We start from the raw sequence: 11,276 nt of genomic DNA, 5'->3' as shown, positions 1-11,276 counted from the left end.
GAGCTCAGAGTGGGAGGCAGAGAGAAGCGTGCTCAGAGGGCACCCATTTCTGCATGTAACGTGGTCCTGAGATTTTGGCTGGGAAGGGTTTCCAGGGTTTCATATGTGTTATGGAGCTACTTCCTCTCCCCAGCCTCACCCTGCAGGAATCCAGTGAATATATTGCCACCAGTATACCCATTCCTGAGGGGTGGTGCTTCTACAGGGCCTGTGACTTGTTTCACAACTTCAGACACCATCATCCTGCAGCAGCACTGCACCCTTTCTAGTCAGGGTGTTGATGACTTCCTCAAGGCCAAGACCACGTTCAAGATTTTGGACTTTTGATGCACTTGTGATGAGCAAGGTGGGCTTCCTCGGGATCTTAATTCAGGAGGTAGAATGCAGCTTGAGATCAAGTGTCTGATCAAAGAACTTGAACTTGATCTGGAGGGCTTTGGGGAGCCATGGAAGGTGCTGGATAAAGGAGGGACAGTCAAATACATGTTAGAGATGACTGTAGAAGGCTGCCTGGAAGGAGTGAACAAGAGCCAGACCAGGGAGGGAGCTTGTGGGGCAGGTCTGGAGATGGCAAGGGAGGGATCCTGTCAGTCTTCAAGGACTGTCTCAGGTTACACTCAGGTGCCCTCAGAGCTAGTGTGTTCAGAGGTCTTGTCTCCAGGATGAAAATGGGAAGGAGTTGTCAGATGAGGACGTATAAATGGCGGCTGGCATATTCATGAGTGCCGGTGGTGGTCCTGGTGTGGGGCCACTATGAGAACAGGGGTCTCTCTCCATCCAGGGACATGGTGGATGGACCCTACATCACTCCATTCTGCCCTTTCTTTCCCTCCTCCCATTCTACCGAGGGCCTCACTGCATTGGCGCTCTCCATCCTCTGGTGCTGAAGCAGCCAAGAGACACAAACCTGCCTGGCCACCTTTAGAATACGACAGCACAGCCAGTGGCCTCTACTGGATCCTGTACAACCTCACAAGACCCCCAGACACTAAGAGTGCTGCCAGCACATGGTGCAAGAGTCCTGAGGGACCACAGTCCTGAAGACATTGAATGGTGGGTGCAGGGCCTCATGGCCTGTCCCCAGCCCCTCTCATTGGCTCTGCTCCAGGTGGTGAAGGGGGAAAATGTTTTTGTCAATTCTGCCATGATTGCCTAGCAGGAAAAGGAGCAGAGCTCAGAAGCAGGGCCTGGTACCCAGCCTGCATAACGAGGGAGAATTTGTAGGCTTTGTGGACAGAAAGATCTGGGAGTCCATATCTACCACCCACTAACTCTCTGTGAGACATTAATAAAATCAGTTTTCTTTTCTGAACTACATTTCTGCCACCTGTAAATTGAGGGGGATTTCTTCTACCTCACAAAGCTGCTTAGGGAATGCCTGACAGTGAATGTAGAGCAGGTGCCACCCAGCCAGAATTTGGTGTCCAGACCACTCCTCTTCCCCCTTGATTTTCTGCCTAAATTTGCATTTTGTTCCTAAGACCTTCACTCCCCTTTATTTTGCTCTTCCCTCTGATTCCCACCTTATCATCTATCCCGTGGGTTCACCAGAATCTAAGTGGGTAACAGTCATGTATGCATGTGCGTGTATGTACATATGCCCTGTATTGGTGTTGGAGTGTGGGGTGTGTGTGTGTGTGTGTGTGTGTGTGTGTTGGAGTCACTGAGTGACTGAAACAGTCCACACCACCCTGCGTTCCTGCTCATTGATGGAGGTGTCGTCAGCTCCCCTGCCCTCAACCCAAGGTCTAACCCTTGCAGTGCAGGCAGGGCGTTCAGGAGGAATCATGTCTTTGGAAGGAGCCCTGAGGAGTGACTGGTGGGTATTGGTGGATAAATACCCTAGCTCCCTTGCTCTGGGTGGGATGACTCTGAGATACATGTTCTGTGCTGTCTCTCAGAAGTACCTGGCAGGGCTGAGTCTTGGCTGCCACAGTGGAAATTTTCTTGATGAAGGTCCCTTTAACTGCTGCATTCCTTTCCTGTCTCCGTTCCCCACTCCTCTTCTGGTGTTTCCTGGGATGACCACCCTAAGGAAGAACTGGCAGTAGAATTACTGTCCGAGAGTCATCTCCAAATAAAATTTTTGTATCTGAATCTTTTCCTCTAGATCTACTTCCAGGAAACTCAAACTAAGACACGCATTTTTTCTGTCGGCTCCTACAATCCTCATAGACCTGTCATTGTGCTGAGGATCAGAGAGGGAACGTCACTTGCCCAAAGTCACACAGCTGAACAGTGATGGAGTTCAACTTTGACCATGCGCTGTCTGGTCCCAAGGTGGATGCTTGCTCCTCTTGCATGAGACTCCTCTCTTATCAGGGTCAAATGAATGAATGGAGGCTGATAAAAGTTTGGTCTCTGATGACTGTGCCAGAGGCTCATGGCTGGCGCCTGTGTTCTCTCTTACCTCATTAAGAGTAATAATGAAAAACATGCTTGGGGCTGACTGTGTGCCTCAGGGCGTTGTTGTAGGTGTTTGCTTACTTTAATTCATTTAATTTTCACAATAACCTTGTTTTTACTTTTAGTTTTTAGGTGAAAAAAACTGGGGCAAAGAGCAATACAAGAGAGTTGCCAAAATTCATACTGCTTGTCCAGGTTTGAAGCAAGCAGACTGCACCTAGAGTCCTTGTCTGTACCCATGGCACCCTGGTTTCTCACGCATCTCATAATGGAGTTCCACTTTGTGTCAAGCATGGCATTGAGCAGTTTCTAATAATAAACGTGTACCAATTCTATCATCAAGCTGTTTATGTTTTTTACATTTCTGTTCTTGATAATTATATGCTAGTCTTTGAATATGAAGATAATGCTTCTGACCCAATATTCATAATGCATGTGCCTCGAGTTGTTATGTTTTGCAAGAGAAATGAGTTTCTTTTAAGAACATAATCTGTAATATCACTAAGTATATATATTATGGGATATCATTGTTTTCCAAAGGTCTTTGAGCTGAAATAAAATATAAGTTTATTTTGATCTGATGCACTTTATTTCCCAGTCTTCATGTGACCAACAGCACAAACTGCAAGACTGTCTGTCACCTGAGTGTGGCTTGCAACCAAGCACATGTGGGAATTCAGTGAAGGCCCCTGCCTTGACCTCATTATTTTCAAAAAAATCCAAGAAACTCATTATCAACAGGAACCAGCCAAAGACAGTGGTCACTCTTTATCCATGTAAATAGACACCGTAATTTAAGGCCATTGTAATACCAGAAATCTGCACTGTGAATACTTGGAAGATGACAGTTGATAAAGCTTGGAGGTTTGCAATGGCTAGATTGTCAGAAGGGGTTAAATGTATGTTCTAATAATAAGAGAGCAAGAAAAGAGAATGCCCTGGTGATGTGTACATTTAAAATACAGAGGTACATTTTAGGAAAACCAAAAATCAATCCATGAACTTTGAAATGAAGGGAGATAGTTCTGAGAGAACTAGAGGAACTGGACTTGAGATCCAAGATTACAATTTACTCAATTTATTTTTTATAGATAATTTAAGTATGGAATATTTAATTTTATTATTATAGATAGTAAGGTATAATACAGAATATAAAGTCCATTAAATTAAGGTGGTTATAGATCCTGGTTTTCTTGACACTCCTATATCATGCTGATGGTTCCTGTGTGAATACTAACACTACCCCCTTCGATTCACAAGTGTCTTGCAGTGTGTGTGTGTGTGTGCGTGCACGCGTGCATGTGTAGCTTTTGGTTTTATTCTTGTTTGTTTGTTTTGCAAAAATGAAATGATAGCAAACGTGTGTTCCTGAAACTTTTCTTCACTGAATACATATCTTAGAATCTTTATTTTTCTTATTATTCAAAATAATTCCTTTTTTAACCTACTACTTACTCATCATTAAATATAGTTATTTAATCCTCTTTTAAAACCATTTGAATTGTTTTAAATTTTGCCCTACTGCCAATAATTTCATCATATTCTTTTAACCTATAACTGCACATATGTTTTAGTATTTCTGTAGGTTACATTTTTGGAAATGGTATCAGATCAAAAAAGTTAACATTAAAATCATAATCAATATTCCCAAATATAGACACATTTTTGAATCTTCAATTTAATCACTTTCATACAATTTCAACTTTCCTTAATAATACTTCCAATTTAAACTAAGGAGCTTTAGTTGTTTAGGACCACAATGATTTCTATCAGAGGGAGGACAAAATGTGAAATATTTTGTTTTGTAATTTATTTGTTGCAAAAAACATCCTTGCTGTTTGGAAATTGAGAAATTGTCCAAGCAAGTACACTATGGACAACAAATGTCATGAACTGCCTGTCCACACTGAGGTTTGAGAGCAACAGGAGACTTGAGACTTCTTCTAAGACAGTTTAAAGAAGTCTCATTTATTTGTCTTTTTATACAATGTAGCAAATCAATATATTAAATAATATAAGAACATCAAGTTTTCTTACATATAAAACTAGAGTAACCTATCAAACAAAGCTGTTCCATGTAACTGAGAACTCATTAACCCTGAGGTCCTAGGACTATATGAAGTCAGTGCAATAGCAGACAATAGTCTGTCATGTGCAACTAGGGCTGCTGGTGGGGAAAAGTACAACATCCCAGATTCGTCAGTGATGTGGCTGGATTGTTGGGTGTGAGAAATGCACCAGCCCTGACTCAGAGATGCCCTCTCTTGCTCATCTTCCTGTCATTCTGGTGCTGAACACCTGTGCCCACCCATAGTGACCTGTGACCGAGGGCATGTGCACAAACACCTTCCCTGTCTCCCTGTCTTTTTTCTTTCCCTCTTTTCCCTTTATTCATTCCACTATCCTTCTTCCTCCCCCTCATAACCCCAACTCTTTTCATATCATCAACAAATGGCAAGTACAGGCCCTGAGGAAGGCACAGATATCTAAGACAGAACTTCTGCCCTCGAAAAGCCCCTGATCTAGTCTGGGAGACTGACATATAATCAGAGGATCAGATAGCCTGATGAACACCGTGATCATGTGCCTGACACCTTAGAATAAAGAAAATGCGACAACTCATATTGCTAGGAGGAATCAGGACAGCTTTGCAGAGCACAGGGCGTTTGTGATGTGTCTGGAAGTTCATTGTCTTTGAGTGTAGGAAACCACCGTCGGAGCATATAGGCTGGACCTAGGAACCCTGGGCTCTGCACCAAACACAGGCTCCTGAATGGAAGATAGGTGACATTGTCACTGTCTTTAGTCGCTGCCCTGGCTTGCCTAGAAGGAAATAAATTAAGTTGTCATAGGTGGTGTGTACTTGTACCTAAAGATGTCACAGCTAGCTGAGGGGAAATAAGACCCTGAAGATTGTTAGGGTAGTGAAATTATTCTTTAACATACTGTTATGGGAAATATATGACATAATGCATTTAGCAAAGCCCATAGAACCATAAAACACAGGGATTAAACCCTGATATAAACTGTGGATGTTAGTTAATCATAATGCATGAATATTGGTTCAAATAAGGGTAACAAATGTGCCACACCAACACAAAATGTTAATAATAGGAAAAAGCAGAGGCTGGTGGTGGAAGACAGTATACAGGAAACCCATATATTTTGTTCACATTTTCTGAAAACCTAAAACTGGTCTAAAAATCAAAGTCTATTAATTTTTTTAAACACCGTGAATCAGTATGTCTATCTTCTATTAGTTCCCTGCCTTTGTGAAAATAAGAGCAGATTTTCGGTTTTTCTTCTTTAGGACAAGAATTATATTTTTATAAAAACTCCTCCATTGCTTTTGATATATCTACTTATTTCTTCAATAACTGGATCAAACACTTTAATATTAATGAAGGTAGATCCAATAGGATATCTTGGTAGATTGGAAGAGAGAGTGAGAGTAACAGAGGCATAAAGGATGATGCTGAGCAAGAAGAAGCAGGGCTGGTACTAGGATGAGCCAAGTGAGATGTTAAGGGCATAAAATTTAAGGTGGCCCTTGCATAGCCATGCAAAAGCAAGGTCAGCACTTCCTTGATGCTCTGAATGCCTTAAAGTTTGTGCCTAAGTGGTTGGCTTACTTCACTCTTGTCCTAGTCCTGACTGGATCAATGGTATCACCATCCACTGAGTTGGGGGAGGCTGAGCAGAAGCAAATTTGGGGAGGCTGGATTGAATATAGAAGCCTGGTTCTGGACATGTTGACTTTGAGATGGCCATTGAACATTCAGGAGGACACATCTGGTAGTCAGCTGGATCTCTGAGTCTATATCTCAGGAAAGAGGCTGAGACTAAAGTTATGTATTTAGAAGTTATCACAAGACTAGATGAACTCATGAAGAAAGTGAGTGTGAATGGATAGTTAGATAGATAAGGGAAGAGTTTCAAGGCCTGAGCCATGAAATACTTCTACTTGTCAGAAAGAAAAAGAGGAGCCAGCAAGGAACCTTGAAAAAGAGCAGGCAATAAGAGAAGGAACACTGGCAGTGTATATTCCTGGAAGACAAGACAATGCTTCAAGGAGTAGAGAGTAATAAATTGTGTTTCATGCTGCTATAGTTGAGTTAGACAAAGCTTGAAACTCGAACTTTGGTGTTAGTAGCATTGAGGTCATCGACGATGTTGACTAAAACAGTTTTAGTGGAGAGATGACAACAAAAGCCTGAACAGGGTGCACTGAAGAGAGAAGAAGAGAGGAGAGAAATTTGGTTCTGCAAATACATAAAACTCTTTCAAGGGCTTCTTTTAGAAAAAGGAAGGAAGGTAGAGAGAGAGACAGACAGAGTGAGAGAGGTGAGAGAGAAGCCAGAGGGGGAAGAGAGGTCCAGAATTTAATACTTTCCCAGTTTTTCCAACTTGCATCCCAACCCCTTGTCTCTGGATTTAGCTCTGGATACTTTGAGATTCTAATATTTATCTCCTCAGAAGGTGAGATGCAGAAGAGGACATAGGAAATTGAGATAATAACTACTTTCTTCTGATGGGTGGGAAAAATTCTATATGAGAGTTTTTCTACCAAGACACAAGTGAAAGGAAGTGGCAACATGTTGCAATTCATCTAAGATCAGCAACTTTTTTTTCTCTGTTTGAATTTGTTGATTTGGAAATTATTTGGCTCTGCAACTGAATCATCATTTGCTCTACCAGTTTTTCTAAAGTTTCACATGTTGATGCCAGTTAAGAAAGAATACATTTTAATCTGTCAACTTTTGCTTACCAAAGAGGATCTAAAAGTGTGTTCAAAGGTAATTTGAACAGACTCTTTCAAGATAGTGCATCTTTTAGTAGATCCGCAGAACAGTAAATATAACTTGATAATCACGCCAAACATTTCTTGCATTGTAAAATTGAATTGGCAGCTTTGCATAATAAAGGGCTAAAATTATGAACCACACAAGATTTGCCTGAAACTTGATTGTTCAGTCTCAAAATTCTCTACTGAATACTCTTGTGCTTGCTTTTGTATTTATCCATTTTCATGTAACTGCTTAGAGCAGACTTTTTAAAAAATCTTTTTTCATAAAAATAAATTTTAATAAATATGCCGGCGAGTGGTAGGGATACCGACCCTACCGAGGAGCAGATGGCAGAAACAGAGAGAAACGACGAGGAGCAGTTCGAATGCCAGGAACTGCTCGAGTGCCAGGTGCAGGTGGGGGCCCCCGAGGAGGAAGAGGAGGACGCGGGCCTGGTGCCCGAGGCCGAGGCCGTGGCTGCCAGCTGGATGCTCGATTTCCTCTGCCTCTCTCTTTGCCAAGCTTTCCGCGACGGCCGCTCCGAGGACTTCCGCAGGAGCTACAACAGCGCAGAGGCTATTATTCATGGACTATCCAGTCTAACAGCTTACCAGTTGAGAACGATATACATATGTCAGTTTTTGACAAGAATTGCAGCAGGAAAAACCCTTGATGCACAGTTTGAAAATGATGAACGAATTACACCCTTGGAATCAGCCCTGATGATTTGGGGTTCAATTGAAAAGGAATGTGACAAACTTCACGAAGAAATACAGAATTTAATTAAAATTCAGGCTATAGCTGTTTGTACGGAAAATGGCAACTTTAAAGAAGCAGAAGAAGTCTTTGAAAGAATATTTGGTGATCCAAATTCTTTATGCCTTTCAAAAGCAAATTGCTTATGATAATCTCTCAGAAAGATACATTTCATTCCTTTTTTCAACACTTCAGCTACAACCACATGATGGAGAAAATTAAGAGCTATGTGAATTATGTTCTAAGTGAAAAATCATCAACCTTTCTAATGAAGGCAGCAGCAAAAGAAGTAGAAAGTAAAAGAACAAGAACAATAACTTCTCAAGATAAACCTAATGGTAATGATATTGAAATGGAAACTGAAGCTAATTTGGATACAACAAAAAGGTCTCAAAAGAATCTTTTCTTATCTAAGTTGCAACACAGAACCCAGCAACAAGACCTTAATAAGAAAGAAAGAAGAGTAGGAACTCTTCAAAGTGCAAAAAAGAAAAGAGAAAGCAGAAGAGCCACTAAAAGCAGAATACCTGTTTCAAAGGCTCAACTGGTAACTCCTGAAAAACATCGAGCTAGAAAAAGACAGACGTGGCTTTGGGAAGAAGACAAGAATTTGAGATCTCGCGTGAGGAAATATGGAGAGGGAAATAGTCTAAAATACTATTGCATTATAAATTCAACAACTGGACTAGTGTCATGTTAAAAGACAAATGGAGGACCACGAAGAAACTAGAACTGATTTGCTCAAACAGCGAAGACTGATTGTGTTTGTAACAGCTTGATGAAAGGACAGTTAAGTATTTTGATCACTGCATTTTGTTTGAAACTTGTGTCATTGATGTATTTTAAAACTTCTGTTTAAAGCATTACAGTATTTTTCTGTGACCATCAATTAATATGAGGGTTTGTGCTATAAGAGTTAAGGCATATGCTATCATTGTATTCTTTAAGAACTTTATTTTGATAAAATGTAAATTTGTTGAACCCTGTCACATTTAGTATCCCCACCCCCAAATCCTGTTCCAATGAAAAAATTAAAACCTGATACGAAAAAAAAAATTAAATTAACCTATTTTGTGTCTGTAGGCTGACCTCAACCCTGTAACATAACCCATTAAAATGAATTTTCTTTTTTTTTTTAAGACAGAGTTTCTCTCTGTCGCCCAGGCTGGAGTGCAATGGCACAATTTCAGCTCACTGCAACCTCTGCCTCCTGGATTCAAGCGATTCTCCCGCCTCAGCCTCCTGAGTAGCTGGGATTATATGCACACGCCACCACGCCCAGCTAATTTTTGTACTTTTAGTAGAGGCGGGGTTTCACCATGCTGGTTAGGATGGTCTCGAACTCCTGACTTCATGATTCACCTACCTCTGCCTCCCAAAGTGCTGAGATTACAGACATGAGCCACTGCGTCCTGCCTAAAATGAATTTTCTAGATGATTGAATAACAGTAGTCCTTTGATAGGAGATAAGGAGTTGGTTTATGGCCTTAATATATTACTTAATTACTTAAGATGTTTATTAATAGAATGATGAATGTACAGAGTAACCTATAAGCATGACATGCTTTTGCTTTCAGTAGTTTCATGTAAAGAAAAAAACTTGAAAATAGTAATACCTGAGGACCCATGGGAATAATAGACACTGGGGAGGTAGGATGGGGAGCGGGAACAAGAGCCGAAAAACTACCTACTGGGGACTCTGCTCACTACCTGGGTGACAGGATCATCTGTACCCTAAACCTCAACATCACACAGTATACCCAGCTAACAAACCTGCCCATGTGTTCCCTGAATCTAAAAAAAAAATCGAAATAAATGTTTTAAAAAGGAAAAAGACAATAGTATTACCCATGGGACAAAATTTGTACTATTAGCAAGAATCATTTGTGTCTCATTTAGAAACAATTTGACTTTTGTTCCAGTGTTTAAACTTTGGCAAAAGTGGTTTTGAATAGATCTTTATAAACTGATGCCATAAATACAAGATTCTCTGATAACTTCATTTAATATATCAATATTGGGCCTAAAACAGTATTCTGTAAATCTTAAATTAGTATTAACTATGATCATCTTGATGTCTACATTAGATAATAAACAAGGTCATACATACCTTACTAAACAATTTTGGTTTTTCACCAACATTTTATTTAAAAGATTTAGACTAACAGAATTATTTAGCATTTCGAGTCATGTGCTTTATTTAACAAGTGAGTAAAAATATTGGAATATTGAAGTATTTGCATAAAAAATCAAATGGTAGTGTTTTGTAATCTCTATTGTATTTCCTATTAAGGTTTCATATATTACTTTCCCATTGTTCCTGAATTTGTTATCCTATATATAAACAGAAACATGGATGAGTACCATAAAATAAATAAATAAATAAATAAATATGCCAAACTCACTCCAATAGCATCCATCATATCATATGTAGTATATAAATATATATTTTACCATTATAATTGACAAACCAGCAATTATGAGCTTGATTCTTTGTGGATGCATTAGGAGCAGTGTTTCTTCATAGGATATAATATTCCATAATTTCTTATTCTTTACTGCTTGCTGCACTGTAAAACGTTTATAAAATGAGTTGCTTTTGGGGTGTGAAATGAGCAATCATCAGAGGAAAAGCATTAAGGACGAGAAAGTGGAGTGAGGATCATGAAGCATGTGCATTTCTTTCTCAAGGTTGTGGGTAAATTTCAGCTCCGTGGAAAACCTTGAGAAAGAATCCAGCAAGAATGAAATCATGAAATATTAGCTTTCCCCAAGTAGAAATTCCATAATAGAACTATAAAATTGCTGCTTACAAATTTTTTCTTCTAAATTCTACTTGAAATTGGGGAATTGAAAGGGCCAGGAGGGAGCTTGGAATTCATCTAGTCTGAACTCATTATGCATAGGAAAAGCTTAGGTGAGCCATTCTGCAAATCACACTAAAGTGACATAGAAACTACTAGAACCTAAGGTTCTGAATTACTGTTTCAGGTGTTCATCTGCTACAACAAACATTTATCAAACACCTAGTAGGTATAAGAGATCATTTAAACCCACCCCAAAGGTTACAAAGTTGAGGAAAGCACTCTGCCTTTGCAGAAATCACAATCTATTATCAAAGCATATGATAAAAATTTCAATATCTAAAACACAAGATCTAATGTGTTAATTGCCATGAGAATGATCTAAGAGTTTAAGAAGGGAGAGATACAATGAAGTTTGGGCAAACCAGTATGTTTCTTGAAGGAATAGCACTTAATTTGTGATGTGAAGGTAAAATCTCAGTAAAGAAAAGTGAGGAAGAAAGCAGTAAGCCTGGCAGAAGGA

At 39.8% G+C, this 11,276-nt stretch overlaps 1 long non-coding RNA gene and 1 pseudogene across 1 annotated transcript; both read left to right on the top strand.

Moving 5' to 3' along the window:
- The first annotated feature begins 207 nt into the window (after positions 1 to 207).
- LOC129461053 (uncharacterized) lies at positions 208 to 2,838 on the top strand. The gene is made up of 4 exons (XR_008650364.2): positions 208 to 346; positions 893 to 1,053; positions 2,111 to 2,280; positions 2,532 to 2,838. It is a non-coding gene; the product is annotated as an uncharacterized lncRNA (long non-coding RNA).
- A 4,672-nt stretch (positions 2,839 to 7,510) lies between these two features.
- Positions 7,511 to 8,738, top strand: LOC129461036 (telomeric repeat-binding factor 1-like; annotated as a pseudogene).
- Positions 8,739 to 11,276: the final 2,538 nt, after the last annotated feature.

This window comes from Symphalangus syndactylus, chromosome 1 (assembly GCF_028878055.3).
Source record: "Symphalangus syndactylus isolate Jambi chromosome 1, NHGRI_mSymSyn1-v2.1_pri, whole genome shotgun sequence".
Taxonomy (NCBI): Eukaryota; Metazoa; Chordata; class Mammalia; order Primates; family Hylobatidae; genus Symphalangus; species Symphalangus syndactylus.
This window is presented reverse-complemented; position numbering and strand designations above follow the sequence as displayed.